Consider the following 15,511-nt stretch of genomic DNA (forward strand, 5'->3'; position numbering starts at 1 on the left):
GCCTGCCTGACTTCCTGGTCGCAGGCCGGCGGCGGACTGCAGCACGCGCTTCACAGATCCTGCTGTCATGCTTGTTCCAAGGAGAGGCCGGCGGCTCTGATAAGAGTAAGTCATTCATGTAATCCACTCATGATAATACATAATCCTGTCCCTTGGCTGGAAATTGCAAGGGGCGGAGGAGAATGCATTGCGACACTCGTATCCATTAAAATCCACATAGCGCTCGCGCGCTTCTAAGCCTTCACTAATCTATGCATATGATGATTTGAGGGCTCGCGTTATTTAATGAACCAGGATTACAGAATTATTTGATCCGAGGAAAAGAAACCGGTATTGGAGCTGCTTGTTAGTGGACTGGGCTGAATATCCATGTAAGATTTGATTTGCCCGTGCGTGTAACGTCCCAGTGGGAGTAACGTGTTTGTAACTGCTACACAAACTATTTCCAGAGACAACCCCCGCCCCCATCCGCCATCTAAAGTAATCCAATACTTGAGTGCGATTTCTCGAATGGGCTCTTTCATTGCCTTCCATTTGTACCTTCAGGGGGGTCCTTTGGCTCCCCGTCAGGCTCCTCCTCCTGTCACATAAACACACTGACCTCGGCAGGTGGTAAATGATGGCCCAGCTTCTCCTTCCTGTCCGGGAACCTGGATTTGCCGCCCCCGTTGTTTTAGTGGTGCTTTGAAAATTCAAAGGCGGTGGTCTTTACTGGATCGTAACTGCCTGTAATGCTGCTAGTGTGCTGAAAACGACCCCTCCTCTGCAAAACACTCCAAAGTTATACAAACTCCAAGTTTGCGAACACACATCAGCATAACCATAAAGGCATCTTAAGGCACGTGGCTTTGTGCAAGACTGTCCTAACTAGTTTGCCTTAATTCCCAAGGTTCTGACATAATGTAACATAGTCCGAGGTGGTGGTGAATATAGTACAGTTAAGAGCAGAGTTGTGCACAGAGACATCTATTCGAACCTATGGAACAGTATAAGGTATAGGCATGGGGTATACGCAGGGGGGTCTCCTATTAAAAGGAGAACCATGTCCATTCAGAAAAGAATCCCAAGACCTGTTCATAGTTTGCCAGAGGGCCAATTAATAATGGGAGGGGGGGGGTGAATAGCAAAATTATTAAACTCTCGCGGAGAAGATTCAACTTGTGCAAAAAAGAGCATGTGCATTATTCTTTGAAACTTGTTTTTGTGTGGGTTTGAATGTAACGCCTGCAGCTGAACTTGCCTGTACTGCAGGAACATGGTTATTTTATCATTTGCTGTGAATAAAAAAAAAGTAACCCAATAGCAAGGTTCTAGAATTTCTTGCGTTGTTAAGCCAGCAGGAGGGAATAAGCATTGTGCTGGGTAAGGAAGTGGTGCGTTTTTTAAAGCATATATTTGTTTGTTTCTAGACATATTTAGGTAAGCATATTTCTGCCATTGGTTTGGTCTCATAGAGGCGTCAAAGTGCATGTGTTCTTTCTGTAGAGTTCTGGGCTGTTCATCCATTGGGGTCCAGCTGATCAAAGACAAGCCATGTCTATGGATAGCGAAGAATGATCTTGTAACTATTCAGGGTTTTAAAATATTGGACCATGCTTACTCTGCTTCAGGGTTCTGGTTTGGTGGTGTGAATTTCACGTGATAAACATTTACCATGAAACAAATAATACAGTTTATTCATTAATCAGCCGGGCAGAGTGTTTTGATTTACAAGGAGTTGCAACACAACGGGGCTGATTCAGGCTTTTTCTCTCTCTCTGTCTCTCCTTCTCTCTCCTCCCTCTCTCTCACTCTCTCCTTTCTCTCTCATCTGTTGATCATCCTCCACCACACACAACCCACCCACCCAACCCCCCCTACAGAGCCCCCCACACACAACCCCCACACAGACCCCCACACACAACGCCACACACACAACCCCACACACACACACACACAACCCCACACACACCCCAAACGCACCTTCCCCCACACACACAACTCCCTCACACACAACCCCCCCACACACACAACGCCCCCACACACACACAACCCCAGCACACAAACAACCCCCTACACACAATCCTCCCCCACACACACAACCATCTATCTATATATCTATGTTCCCAAGGCAAGCGCTAAGATGCCCTAGGGTAAGTCGAGCGCTATATAAGAACACACATACATACATACATACATACTCTATCGCCCTCAGTCTATCTATCCATCTATGAACCTCACTCTATCGCCCTCACACTATCTATCTATCGCCCTCGCTCTATCGCCCTCACTCTATCTATCGCCCTCACTCTATATGTACTTTTATATTGTACATTTTGATTAGAGTGTTTGACTTTTACAATCATTTTCTAACAAACTAAGTTCTAAAACAAAAATATTTATGACTAAAACATTTTTGCGATGTTTGCACAATATATTTGTGATGTTTACAATTACCTCGTTTGCCAATCGAATGTACATATAAACATTTTTTAAACCAGCTTTAAAATGTTTGACTTTTCTACAAGAAATATTGTATTTGTACTTTTTTATGCTAACAAAATTTAAATACTGCATAAATAACTTTTGTACAACACATATTTTATATGTACCTTTTTATGCAAACAAAATAACAATAGCACATAAATAAAAACATTGCCATTTACAATGCTAATAGCTCAAACTTAAATAATGCGAGACCTATTGCATTGCAAATGCTTGTTTCCACACTGTTTCCAAGTGGTGGTGTTATTCCCATTTGACTCCTCCCTACATTAGTGGCAATGCACTGTCCCCACGGTTGTCTTTACAGCCCCCTAACATTCTTTAACAAGTCCCTGGCATGTCTCCTACCAAGGCTTTTTTGCAATAAGAGCTACTTATGCTCAATGAAAACTACCACAAGCTACTAATATTTTTGGTTTTGTAATAGTGACTGCACTTCTGGTAGGCCTCAGCAGTACCTTCAATAGGTTCATACCTGTGTCAGAGGTTAGTACTGGGGGTATTAATTTTACTGGGGTGCCAAAAAAGTGCAAACCAATGTCTACAGAGAGAAAATTATTGATTTGTTGTTGGAACTCTTTGCTGTTTTGTGTCAGGCGTGAATGCTGCTGTTTTCTTGGTGTTTTCTTTTTTTCTCTGCCTGTCTGCGCTTTTTGGGGGCATTATCCTGGCTGAACCAGCCCAGTATCCTCTGACAGGACGCTAGACTGGTGCCCGGCAGGATTCTGGCATTGGCCAATATAAACAGAGCAATATACATTTTTTTAAATTATTTTACATGCAAATAGTCTTTGTGGAGCGAGGAGCAGCAATGCTCATTTTGGGCTGTTTTTCTTTCTCTAGGCTCCAGACGCAGCCTTGCTTTGTGTCTTTAAAAAAAGGCATATACAAAACGAAACCGCATCTATTACACTCAGAACAGTGAAGAAGGCTGCCAAAGGTCTAAAAAGACAGTTCCTGATATCACTTTATTTCAGTCCATTATTGATCCCGGTGAGTGGTGTAGACTAGACTGTGCAGTTTGACTTAGAGAGCTAGTGAGATCTCAGAGTACAAAGTGCAGAAAGCTGTTTATCAGTGCAGGCAGCAGATAATAAAAAGAGTGAGGGGATTATGGGTGTTTGCGTGCTTGAGTGAGCTAGTGAGGAACACCATTTTACAGCCATGTTGAGTTGCTAAAATGGCATGTGTTCCAAGGGGTGAGAGGAGTTTACTAGAATATGCTGAGCCTCAGTCCCTCCATATTGTTTGGCCTCATGGTGGATATTATTTACAAAGAGATCCTCGAACCAGCCTGAAGCTAACTTTAAGCCTGCACGGTGATCGTGGGATTTTAGACTGCCTTTTGCAATCCACATCACGCATTGTTTAGGAGTCACGCTTGTGGGGTCAATTCATCAGATTACACTATGGAGAGCACCCGATGGGGGAGGTAGGGATCAAGTTTATATTCCAGTCCAGTTTTTCCATCTGCAATCTATCATGATCCAGAACTGTAGTCCAGATGTTTCAAGTGAGGCTAATCAGTCCTGCAGTTTCCCGATAAGACCAGTATTGGAGAATGGTGTTTTTCATGGCAACCTTAACTTGAAATGTGAGTGTCCCAGGCATTGAAAGGTTCAAGAATTTTGGGGTTCAAGGCTTCTTGTCTTCATATATTGAGTCCCTTTATTCTCCTCATCTGTAAGTTCTTTGAATCTTGTTAGTTTAAGTCCTTCCCTTCGGATCTATAGACCCCAAACAATTTGGCCTAAGGAAATTATCGGAGCAGCGCACATTGTGATGTCATCATGCCATTGTTCCAGCTGCCATAACCACTGGGTGACGAAAGGTCCAGGGCAAGCCCACTGCTCCGGGCTTTGACCAGTGGTGTGGCAGCTAAGACAGTGTCTCTGAGGGGCAGTCAATGCAAGGTGCCTCTCTCTGATAGCATTGCAAGGAGGGGCGCTACTTACAGACACCGCCCAGAGCACAAGAGGTGCAACTTATGGACACTGCACTCACAACAAGAGATGCCTGTAACTGAGAACACATAGACGGAGAGGTATCTCAGAATGGGGCTGGAATGAGAAGCCATCTACAGCCCCGTTGGTACGCGACCACAGTCAAAATTCGAAACTCACACCACATCCACCTCTTCAAGAGCACCTTTGTGGCAGTCATTTATTTATAAGTGTCTGTGGGACGAACGTGCTACAGCGCAGTAGGCGTCAGACCAATGCTTTTACCCTTAGAATTGGTAGTTAAGCACCTTCTGTAGGGCCTCTGTTGAGGGATTCCAGGACTAGGTGTAGCATTGATGGTTGCACAAAATGTCTTCCAGAAACAAGCAATAATAAAAGCAAAGCGTTCCATAAACACCGGTAAAACACTGTTTCAGTTGGTTTTTATGGCGCGAAAATGAGTAACCACTGAAAAGCAATGTTTTTTTAGGTATTGAAATCACTGGAAAACACTGAAAAAACACCACCAGAATTTACCAAAAATAGAAACTGAAAACACGAACGCCTATTTATAGGTTTTACGTGCAGTGACCCTAGATATAGGAAACCTATATCTTTAGTAAGGGGTGCTAGCACCAGCTTACACAGGCCTCAATGGCAGGCCTGCAGTTACACTTTGAATGGTCTCCCATGGGTGGCATAATCCATGCTTCAGCTCATGGGGGACCTCTGGGGTACCTAAGCCCTAGGTATCTTAGTACCATATACTAGAGACTGATAAGGGTACCCCAGTATCCAATCCGGGATGTACCAAAGTACTAACCATACCAATTTGAGGGAGAAAGCAAAGAGACTGGGGTCCTGATTAGCAGGATCCCAGTCCGACTAGTCAAAAACAGCTCAACACCATTCAAAAAGTGGGGTAACCATAAAAGCAGATCCTACTTTCCTACAATCACTTTGAATAAAAGCACTTAATGTTGGTAATAGACCATGTATACTTTGAGTAAGAGTGGTTATCAGTGTCAAAGGGCCTTACATTTATAATCACAACACTGTGCAATTATAGAGTCGCCCCCCAAGAGAATATTTCCCAATTTAAACATAGCCTCTAAATGTCATCACAGTGGTAATCACCACACTGCAATTACAGCCTTTCATATGTAGAGGGTGTTTGCACAACATGAAAACTAATGTTGACCATCTTCTGGCCACAAATGCTATGGACTTAGTTTTTACCCCTAGAGCATGCAGCACTCCCAACAATAAAGCAAAAGCTACAGCCTAGGTAGTGTTTGAAAATTACCAGGGAAATCCTGCCAGGTTATTCTCTCAGAGTGCCACCCAATTTAGGGTGGGGACTCATGAATTATTTTAGGGGGAGGCTGCACTGCTTCTGCAGGGGGGCATGACGGTGCTCTATCAGTCCCACTTCTTCTTTCTGGGGCCCAGGGATGGGGACCTGGGCCCCACTTCTCACAGGGAAAGCGCAACAGCCCTTCCCTGCATTTTTCCTGCTTAAGGAGCAGCTTCCCGGCCCTTGCCCACTGCAGAGGCAAGTCGATTTACGGCGGCAAAGCCCCATGCCCTTCGTCGGCTACTCCTCAAAAGGTCAAAGGTCACCATACTTCAAATAACCATAACTTGGGCCCTGTTGAGCTGATTTGGGTGATCTTTGTCTCATTTTGCTCCTGGTGGTGTTCCCTTGCCATCTGGAGTGCTTTCTTCACGCCTCCTGGCCCCAAAATGGTGAACTGCACCAGCCTTTCACTTTGCTTAACCTCTGGGTTTCTCTCCTTCCTTGCGCAGGTGCCCAGTTTTACCCCAATTGGTCCTCAGGGAAAGGATAAGGGGGAGCAGCCTCCCTGGTCCTGAGGAGAGTCCCGTTGGTCCTTGAATAAATCAGAGGCAGGGTCCCTAACCCAGATAGCAGTCAGGGGGTTTCTCCTTCCAATTGGGTGGGCGTCAGCCTCCAGTCCCAGTGTTAAACAGAAATAGCACAACCAATAGAGAGCTCTCCCTCCTGTGCAGGGCCTTTTAAGTGGGGGTGGGGGTGGGAGGATCCGGTAGGGATGCACCTTTGGCTTATTGTGATGAGCTGCACCATCTCTCCGCCCCTATTCCAACCTCCCTGCACAGCCTTCTGGGATACTTCAAGATGGCGTCACCCAGGAGTCACTTAGCACATGTGCTCTGGGGTCTCAGCCCCACCCCTCGCTGATATAACTGCCAGAGCCTGTCTCCAGTAAAATTTCAAAGGACCCCCCTCTTGATTTGGTTCCCGGGTCTGGCCTCCCTCCCTTCCTTTATTGAGTTTAGGCCAGCCTTCTTCCTGGCTCATGATGACAGCTGGCTTATTGATGCAGAGCAGTCCACCCCACCCATTCATCCTTAGAAACTGACCTAATTAATTTTAATAGCTCTTTTTGTAGGAGGAGGCCTTTGTTCCTGTGGTTGGAGAGATAAGTAATTACCCCATCCAGCAGGGTGGCAAAAGGCCTGGGGTCGCATCCTGAGCTGAGCCAGAGAAACATTACATTCCTGGATGACTCACAAGCTGTACCGATATGTCCTTGGACTTTACAGAATGGTTATTTTCAGACAGGCTACACAGTAAATTGGCATGACTCTGGTATCTTTACATTAAGGAGGAGCCAAGCTGCACTCTAAGGCAGCCTCCCCCTAGTGTGCAATGGAGTGTCACTGCGGACAAGACCACAAAGCACACTGACTTTCCCTATCTGTGACACCAACATGATAAAGCCATCCCAGGTCAATACCCAACCCTGCAAAGTCCCCTCTGAGCCAGGCTATCTCTGCGTAATTCCTAGGCAATGCACAACAGGAGTCTCCTACATGCAGACCTCACATGAATGCACACGCAAGTGCCCACATGTTCACATGTAACCAGCCAACTTCTTACCCTTGCTGCGTTGCAGCAGCCTTATCTTAGAAGGCGGACACAAGTGGTAAACACGCTGAACCCTCTTCTCACATTCTTGTTCAAATGTTCTGATTGGTTATTTCTAAAATGTGGTTGTAAGGAGAAAACAGGACTAGCACAGAGAAAGAGTCAAGAATTTGAGATGGAGGATGCCAGAGACTGTGATTACAATCAGCTGAAATTGATAGAAGAATCAACTCGAAAGAGACAGAAAGTGACGCAGACTGTTATAATTGTTAGACTAATTATATTAATTGTAGGTTTTAGTGATTATACAATAGTCAGAGGGAGAAGATGTTGAAGATTTTTGTGCGTTCATATTTTTGTGCATCAATAACAATGTGAAGAATGCAGTTTCGCTTACGATTACACATGTACACACTGATATTGTGCTATTAGTTTCTAAACAAATTTCCTAAGGCATGAAGAAATTCGTTTTTCCCAACCCTTGTTCAGGGCCAGCAGACATGTTTTGAAAATTGCTATGTTCCCCCTGCAAGATTCACTATTTGTTATTTCTGTAACACACAGTCAAGCACAGTCATGATTGCCTATTTTCAATGGCACTATTTGTGCCATTCTAGACGAATCTCTCCAGCTTAGTCACAAAGCAAACAATCGGAAAGGTCTTACCTCGCTATACCCTATTCATTCATAATAGTTTTCGGTTATGTTATGTTAAATGGGATTTGTAAAGCGCGCTGACACCATGGGTTTCCTGGCGCTGTAGGACAGAGGTAGGGCTGAGGACAGAAGGCGCGGTATTTAGCAAGGTGGGGGTAAAAGGAAGGTTTTGAGCAGTTTCCGGAAATGAAGGGGGAACTACTGGATTTGATGGTCAGGGGAAGAGAATTCCAGAATTTAGGGGCCAGGAAGGCGAACCGACGGCCGCCGAATTTGTTGGTTTTGGTTTTGGGGACATCAAGCAGGTTGAGGTGAGCTGAGCGGAGGTTGCGGGTTGGGCGGTGTTGGTTAATGAGTGAGGTGAGGAAAGCGGAGCTGGTGCAGTGGAGGGTTTTGAACGTGAGGCAGCCTAACTTGAAGGCCGCCCTCTGTTCTATTGGCAGCCAGTGCAGCTTGTGCAGTAGAGGTTTAGCCGACTGCCATTTGGGGGTTTTGTAGATGAGCCGGGCTGCTTGGTTCTGCGTGACCTGGAGGCGGTCTTAGAGTGATTTTGGGAGTCCGTGATACAGGGAGTTGGAGAAGTCCAGGCGGGATAGCACCAAAGAAATGATGACCTGAATCAGGGCAGCTGGTGGGAGTAGATGACTGACTTTGCGGATTTTGCGAAGCTGGAACGTACAAGATGAGATGACTGTGTTAACTTGGGGTCTGAGGGAGAGTTCGGTGTCAATGGTCACACCGAGACTTTTTACCGATTTTGCAGGGATCGGGGGAGGACCTAGTTTGTTAGGCCAGAACTGTGGGCCCCAATGAGAGGGGCTGGATCCGGGAAGAAGGAGTTCAGTTTTTCCCGGATTTAGTTTTATTTGAGTGCAGTTCATCCACTCCTGGATGTGTATCATGGCGGAATGGAAATTGTCCACAGGTTCTAAATGCATCTGCTTTGTTCCATCATCTCTGGATGGCATTAGCATGGAGTGGGAAGAATCAAAATGTATATAGTGGGATTGTGCTTTAATGATACTTTAATGGTAGAACAATCGCACTCCTGGTTCAATTGAGGGATGAAGTTTTGCTTAGGTTCGGTAGGTGCTATTTGGTAATCCTTTGAGGGCTGAAGGAACAATTAATGCGTTGTGTAGCGCTATCCCGGACGTGGGTAACGTCACCAAATGCACACAATAAATTAAGTTTCAAAAACGTTGTTATGCGTTTGGTATCAATAAAGATTTATTGAACAAAGGTTTTTTGGATCTTGACGTTATATTCACATCATTAAGTTAATGGAAAAAGTCTTTGTTCAATTCTTATTATTCATTTGTGGTTTCCCAATGCATTTCGGGCCAAAGGCCCTTCTTCAGGGGTTTAACAGTACTGTTGGTAAAGGATAATACACAAAAATTAATATATGCAGTAATTCATTCAAAAAGACTGTCATGATTAGCTATATCATCATGGTCTATGCATTTCTTGAAATCATTGCACAAGGAAAGTAAACATTTGAACTGAAAATTATGACCCAAGTGGTGGAACATTTTTCAAATAATTTCACACATTTAGCGATGCTCAAGATGCCCAGAGCGGTAATGTTAACGGGGGTAGCACGAATCCTGAGAACAACATGCAGCAAAATAATCTGTCTTTCATCTCACGCTAGACGCGTGTAAATTCTTCTTCTCTATCCAAGTCACGTGACCTTTTCCGTCATATGACCTTTACTTTATACAGACAGCCGGGATTTCCGCATTCCATCCCGCCACCCCACCCGGAACGCTTTTTGAGCTGAGCGCTCGCAATGAACGCGGTGAGTAACCCTGAAGTACTCCCAGGCTAGAATTCAGACCAGCCAGGCTACACGCTTTTAAAGCGCTGACGGTTACATTGTATACTTTTTTTCCCCTCACAGAAGCACCTGACACAGTGGAATCGAGTGTGATCCACGTTAATAAGGTACGATTTTGTTAATACCACCTAAGTAGCAGGGGCTTGATACCCCGATCACGCTTTGTGCCGCATTACGCTCTAGATTAATTCTACATTTTCGCTCCGTAGAACTTGATCATTTGAAAAGGGGAATTCTTAACTTACCCACCACCGTTCTAAAGGTAGGATGCACTCTACTTCACTTAAAGCATGGGTACTTTTTCGTATTTTGTTACACGTTGTTCTCAGGATTCGTGCTACCCCCGTTAACATTACCGCTCTGGGCACCCTCCCAATTTACACCTTTGAGACGCTTTCCAACTCCTAAATTTTCTTCTTGAGCATCGCTAAATGTGTGAAATTATTTGAAAAATGTTCCACCACGTGGGTCATAATTTTCAGTTCAAATGTTTACTTTCCTTGTGCCATGATTTGAAGAAATGCATAGACCATGATGATATAGCTAATCATGACAGTCTTTTTGAATGAATTACTGCATATATTAATTTTTGGGTATTATCCTTTACCAACAGTACTGTTAATACCCTGATGAAGGGCCTTTGGCCCGAAATGCATTGGGAAAACCACAAATGAATTATAAGAATTGAACAAAGACTTTTTCCATGAACTTAATGATGTGAATATAACGTCAAGATCCAAAAAAGCTTTGTTCAATAAATCTTTATTGATACCAAACGCATAACAACGTTTTTGAAACTTCATTTATTGAGTGCATTTGGTGACGTTACCCACGTCTGGGATAGCGCTACACAACGCATTGTGCTTTAATGCTAATGCAATATGAAGTTTAATGAAACTGTGTTCCGTTTTTGCACTTATTCTCTAAACCCTGCTTGCTAAGAGCGTTCATGACAATTACTTTATGCTGTTTCTGTATTGCAATTTTTTTAATGTTGTGATAAAACGAATTTATTTCAGTTATCTAGTACTCAGTTATTGAGTAGACACTTTACCTAACTGATTGTATTTTTGAAATGTTGATGTATTGGGAGATGCCTTGCCTGGGGGGGAGGGGTAACACTGCCTCATGAGATTGAGGTTTAACACCATCTCCAATTGAACAATCTGTGAGCATTCTGTGGAGGTAAATTGTTGGAGGTAGGAGAAAAGCCGGGGACCCAACCCCACAGGCACACTCCTTGCTGTATGTTGTGTGGCTCCACAACTACCTCACCCTGCAGAGCGTCACTATGATTGCGACGTTAAAAAATCAAGCACAATTTAGTCACATCTGGTGGAAGTTATTCTTTGACCCACCTACTTAGGCCATGCCTGAAGATGACATCACCCAGTAGGACACTGAAAAACATTAAACTTTATCACCAACTCACCTGCCCGGATGCCATGGTGACTGCAGACACCACTGTGATTTATCAGACAACTTTGTGATGCATGATACTAGGTTCCTTGAAGTAATTCTACATTGATGAAAGGTTGAACCAGGATAAGCCTTGTTGGAATCTTTTCCCATCCTTGTCGCCACTTGCTAAGATGTGAAGACAGCATCGCAGATGTGAGTAATTGAGAAATAAAGTATGTTCATTTTAGAAGTAGCACAAGGTAAAAGATGCCAGCTGCGCTCATCAAAGTGATCACCTCAACTTACAGCAGATTCCTGTGACTGGTGCAAACATAAATGTAAATTTGCAGGCAAGGAGCTCGACAGCACTGTGGCAGAGTCAGGACCACACATCATAATAAAACATATGCATACCCTTAAAACCCCTTCCTCCAATATATCATATATATGTTCTCCTTATACTTTTTGTTGTGCAACAACCACCTTCATGATGGTCTATCTAAAGAGTGAGGGTTGTTCCATCAGCATATTGATCCATAATCCCCATCTCATTGCCCCATGCTTCTTTTCTTATGCTGAGGTCCCCAATCGTATATCTATCCACTGGCAACAGACAGGTGGTCAGAATGTGGTCTCTCCACCTCACCCCCACTCTCAATGTCCCTCTATAGTTTTAGATAAACACTCAACTGCTGTCTTCCACAAGTGCCAGTGAAATGTAATGAGAGCTCCCCCCAAGGCAATTCTAGTGTTACGACGCCCAGTCACTTTCTCACTATCACAAATGCATGCAAGCGCTCATGAGTTTTCTAGTCTTGAATGAAAGAGCATACATCTAGTCTTCACCGAGTTTAAAAAGTAGAAGCACTTCCCTTCCTGCTCAGTGGAACGATACTCCTGACCAATCCCTGAGCTGCTCTCAGCACGAAAGCAGCTCCAGGATTGGTGGGAGCTGGCTAACCCAGACCTCCTTTGGAGGCTGGGGGCTTGTACCAGCAATCCCCGGGCAGTTTCAAGGCCCTGGGATTGCTGGGTGTACAGTGCGCATGTCGGGCTGGCCGTAGGTAGCCATCCCACCAACCCGACATGCGCATTGAAAGGGGCAGAAGTAATCCTGCAATAGCAGGATTCAGCCCGGCCCCCCTGCCTCGCGCTCACGCAGTATGCAAGCTGGTGGCAAAATTAAATGGCATTCCTATGTCATTTTACTTATCAGTGTTTTCCTGCTGCACTCGCAGCAGGTGAGGCGATGCTCCTCCGCCATTTAGGAGGTGCCGTCCCTACAAATAAACAATTTACAGCCACCCGATTGTCACAACTGGCAAAGTGCCAGAATATTAACACGACCAGCATTACGTTTCTTCCCTGCAGAGAGGGTAGTGGAAATATAATTTCTGACATAGGAGTCCCTTGATATTTCACTAAGTTTGCTCCATCATAGTCTATTTTACACGGATATCATCCATGTCACTGGGGCACTCTTTTTCCAGTTCTCTACCTTCCTTGTAGAAATCACAACCCTCACTCGTTGGATCATCAACGTATTTTCCTGCATCTTTTGTGGTTTAAAATGCCTTGACATGTCAGTCTTTCTAGGTGCTCCACACTGCGCACAGATTCCACCAGTGAATTTGTACACAATATTTACCTTCACCAGATCGGTAATTGCACTTAAAGCCACCTTCTGCAAACCAATAGAGCCTGCTATTAATGACAACAAAGAAACACCGAATTCGCTGCGTAAACAGTGTGTGAGATGCAGGAAGTAAATATTGTGCGAGATGCAGGAAGCAAATTGAAGTAAATACTGTGCGAGATGGAGGAAGTAAACATTGTGAGATGCAGGAAATAATTAATGTGCGAGATGCAGGAAGTGAATAACGAGCCAGACAGATGCAGGAAGTGAATAACGAGCCAGACAGATGCAGGAAGTGAATAATGTGCGAGTTACAGGAAGTAAACACTGTGCGAGATGCAGGAAACAAATACTGTGCAAGATGCAGGAAGTAAATGGAGGTAAATACTGTGTGAGATGCAGGAAATAAATATTGTCTCAGATGCAGAAAGTAAATACTGTGCCCGATACAATTCCTTCCTTTCTTGTATTAAGCCCCATGGCACATTGACTACAGTACTGACGGCTATATATATATATATATATATATATATATGTAAACAACACCGAGAAAGCTTTTAAAATAAATAAAAATCAATCGCACAATGCTCTTTTTTTTAAGGGGGGCGGGAGATTTACTTTCTGATCAGTAACGTGCTGAAAGGACGAGGAACGAAGAAAGCGATGTCATATTCACACGGACTGTGCCTTTTTTTTGTACATTATAGTAAGCGCAAAAGTGATTACACAAAAATTCTACCTTCCCATACCGGGAGTCGAACCCGGGCCGCCTGGGTGAAAACCAGGAATCCTAACCGCTAGACCATATGGGAGCGTTGTCACGGCTGTGGAGTTTCAATTTGTGAACTGTGTGAAAATGAAGAATTTCTCATATTTGCAGGGCAATATAGAACTAAAAGGAGAAACGTTATCAATAAACGCATGCAGCATTTCTCTTATTGCGCACAAAAAGTTGCATCGGTGTTTATGGAGATACATTTTTCAAATGAAAGACATGAGCAGCCAGGGTCACTCAGCGCAGTACCCTCTCCGAGTGACATCACTGCACACTGGCACAGAGACCCCTCATGGCCGCGCCGCTGAAGTCTGAGCACAGGGAGCACCCCTGAGGGCATGACAGGACGGTGTCCGCCGCAGCACTGCTCAGTAAACAAACCGTCATGCAGAACTGCAGACAATAACTAAACAAGACCGTGCAGGGTGCGGCTCACTGCAGCTGCCCCTGATAGCACAATGATCCTGCACAAACACAGTGATTCTTCGCTGCAGAACCCGAGTGTGGCCCTCGCTGGAGCGCTCGTGTGGCTCCCCTTAGGCCATGATGACGTCGCTGCACAGGGGCCCTTTGTGCGGCACAGAACAACTGCCCCCAATAACGCCCGTGTGCATCTGTGTACCCGAGATATACACCTAGGGTCGAGAGAAGGGCCCCCTCCACTGCTGGCACCTGACACTTCTCTCTCATTGAACAACGCGCCAACACTCGCAGAACAAGCGCTTGGCAGAGAGCAGGAAGTTACGTCAGACGGGGGCACTTCCCTATTGGAGGGGTCGGGAAGGAACGGGCCAATCGGCAGCAGAGGCGCGTGCTGGAGGCCAGATCGCTACACTTGTTTCCTGCCTGCACCATTAACACCGCCTTGTCTTTTTACCGCTTTCCCCCAAACTAAGGATATATAGTGTACATTGTGTATCACATAAATTAATGAAATAAATAAGTGTATTTAGATTTAAGCATTGAATCCAGTAAAAAGGTAAGGTCCCACCGAGATTTGAACTCGGATCGCTGGATTCAGAGTCCAGAGTGCTAACCATTACACCATGGAACCTCCATGTGATATAGGGCTCATATGAAATTCCTCATTCCGAAGCCAGCCAGTCGGCTGAGCAGGAGAGTGGCTTCTGAAATTGACTTTACTTATAATTTGTAATAGCAATACTTTATTTTTTTATAGTCAAGATTAATTTTCAAGGTGAATGTATCACTCTCAAGACATTTACTAAAACTGTAACAAATAATTTTCAAGCCTGGCAGACTGTAGAAGCACTCATTTATGTGGTCAGGGTTACACATTTTCACCACACTACTGTTATGCATCTATCTAACTGCACATTTTTACAGATTTGTGCCGGCCCGCCGCCGATTTCCACACATCTTCCAGGGCGGTTGAATCCTTCACCACCTTGCGCACTCACCCCCACCGAGCCGGATGACCGCAAGCTCTCCACGATGATGACGTGCCTGCGGCTGGCCTCCAGCTTCAGTTCCCACCTGGGCTCCCACCTTCTCTCCTGGACTTCCACCTTCTCTCCTGGACTTCTTGACTTTTTATTCTGTCCTGGCCGACACTTTGCTGCTGATTTCGGACAGTTTTCTCTGGACTCTGGCCCTCCTTCCATTCCCTCGTCCTTTAACCCTTTTCCCCGTGGTTGATCCTCAAATGTTTCTTCCCTTTTCTACTTTCCCCTCTCTCCATACCCTTGCATCCCTCCCACCCTCCCTTTGTGCTGTGACTGCATCCACACTTATGGAACTCTGCCTTTTGGCATATTGAAATAACTCTAATCACTGCTATTTCAGTAGATCTTGTACCATCTACCATTCCTATGCGACTCTTACAGTATTTCCAGTCATA

The 15,511-nt window shown here is 44.8% G+C and overlaps 2 non-coding genes across 2 annotated transcripts; both read right to left on the bottom strand.

Moving 5' to 3' along the window:
• Positions 1-13,615: 13,615 nt before the first annotated feature.
• TRNAE-UUC (transfer RNA glutamic acid (anticodon UUC)) lies at positions 13,616-13,687 on the bottom strand. Its single transcript has one exon. It is a non-coding gene; the product is annotated as a tRNA-Glu (tRNA).
• A 945-nt stretch (positions 13,688-14,632) lies between these two features.
• On the bottom strand, positions 14,633-14,704 carry TRNAQ-CUG (transfer RNA glutamine (anticodon CUG)). Its single transcript has one exon. It is a non-coding gene; the product is annotated as a tRNA-Gln (tRNA).
• Positions 14,705-15,511: the final 807 nt, after the last annotated feature.

Source organism: Lissotriton vulgaris, chromosome 1_1 (assembly GCF_964263255.1).
Source record: "Lissotriton vulgaris chromosome 1_1, aLisVul1.2, whole genome shotgun sequence".
Taxonomy (NCBI): Eukaryota; Metazoa; Chordata; class Amphibia; order Caudata; family Salamandridae; genus Lissotriton; species Lissotriton vulgaris.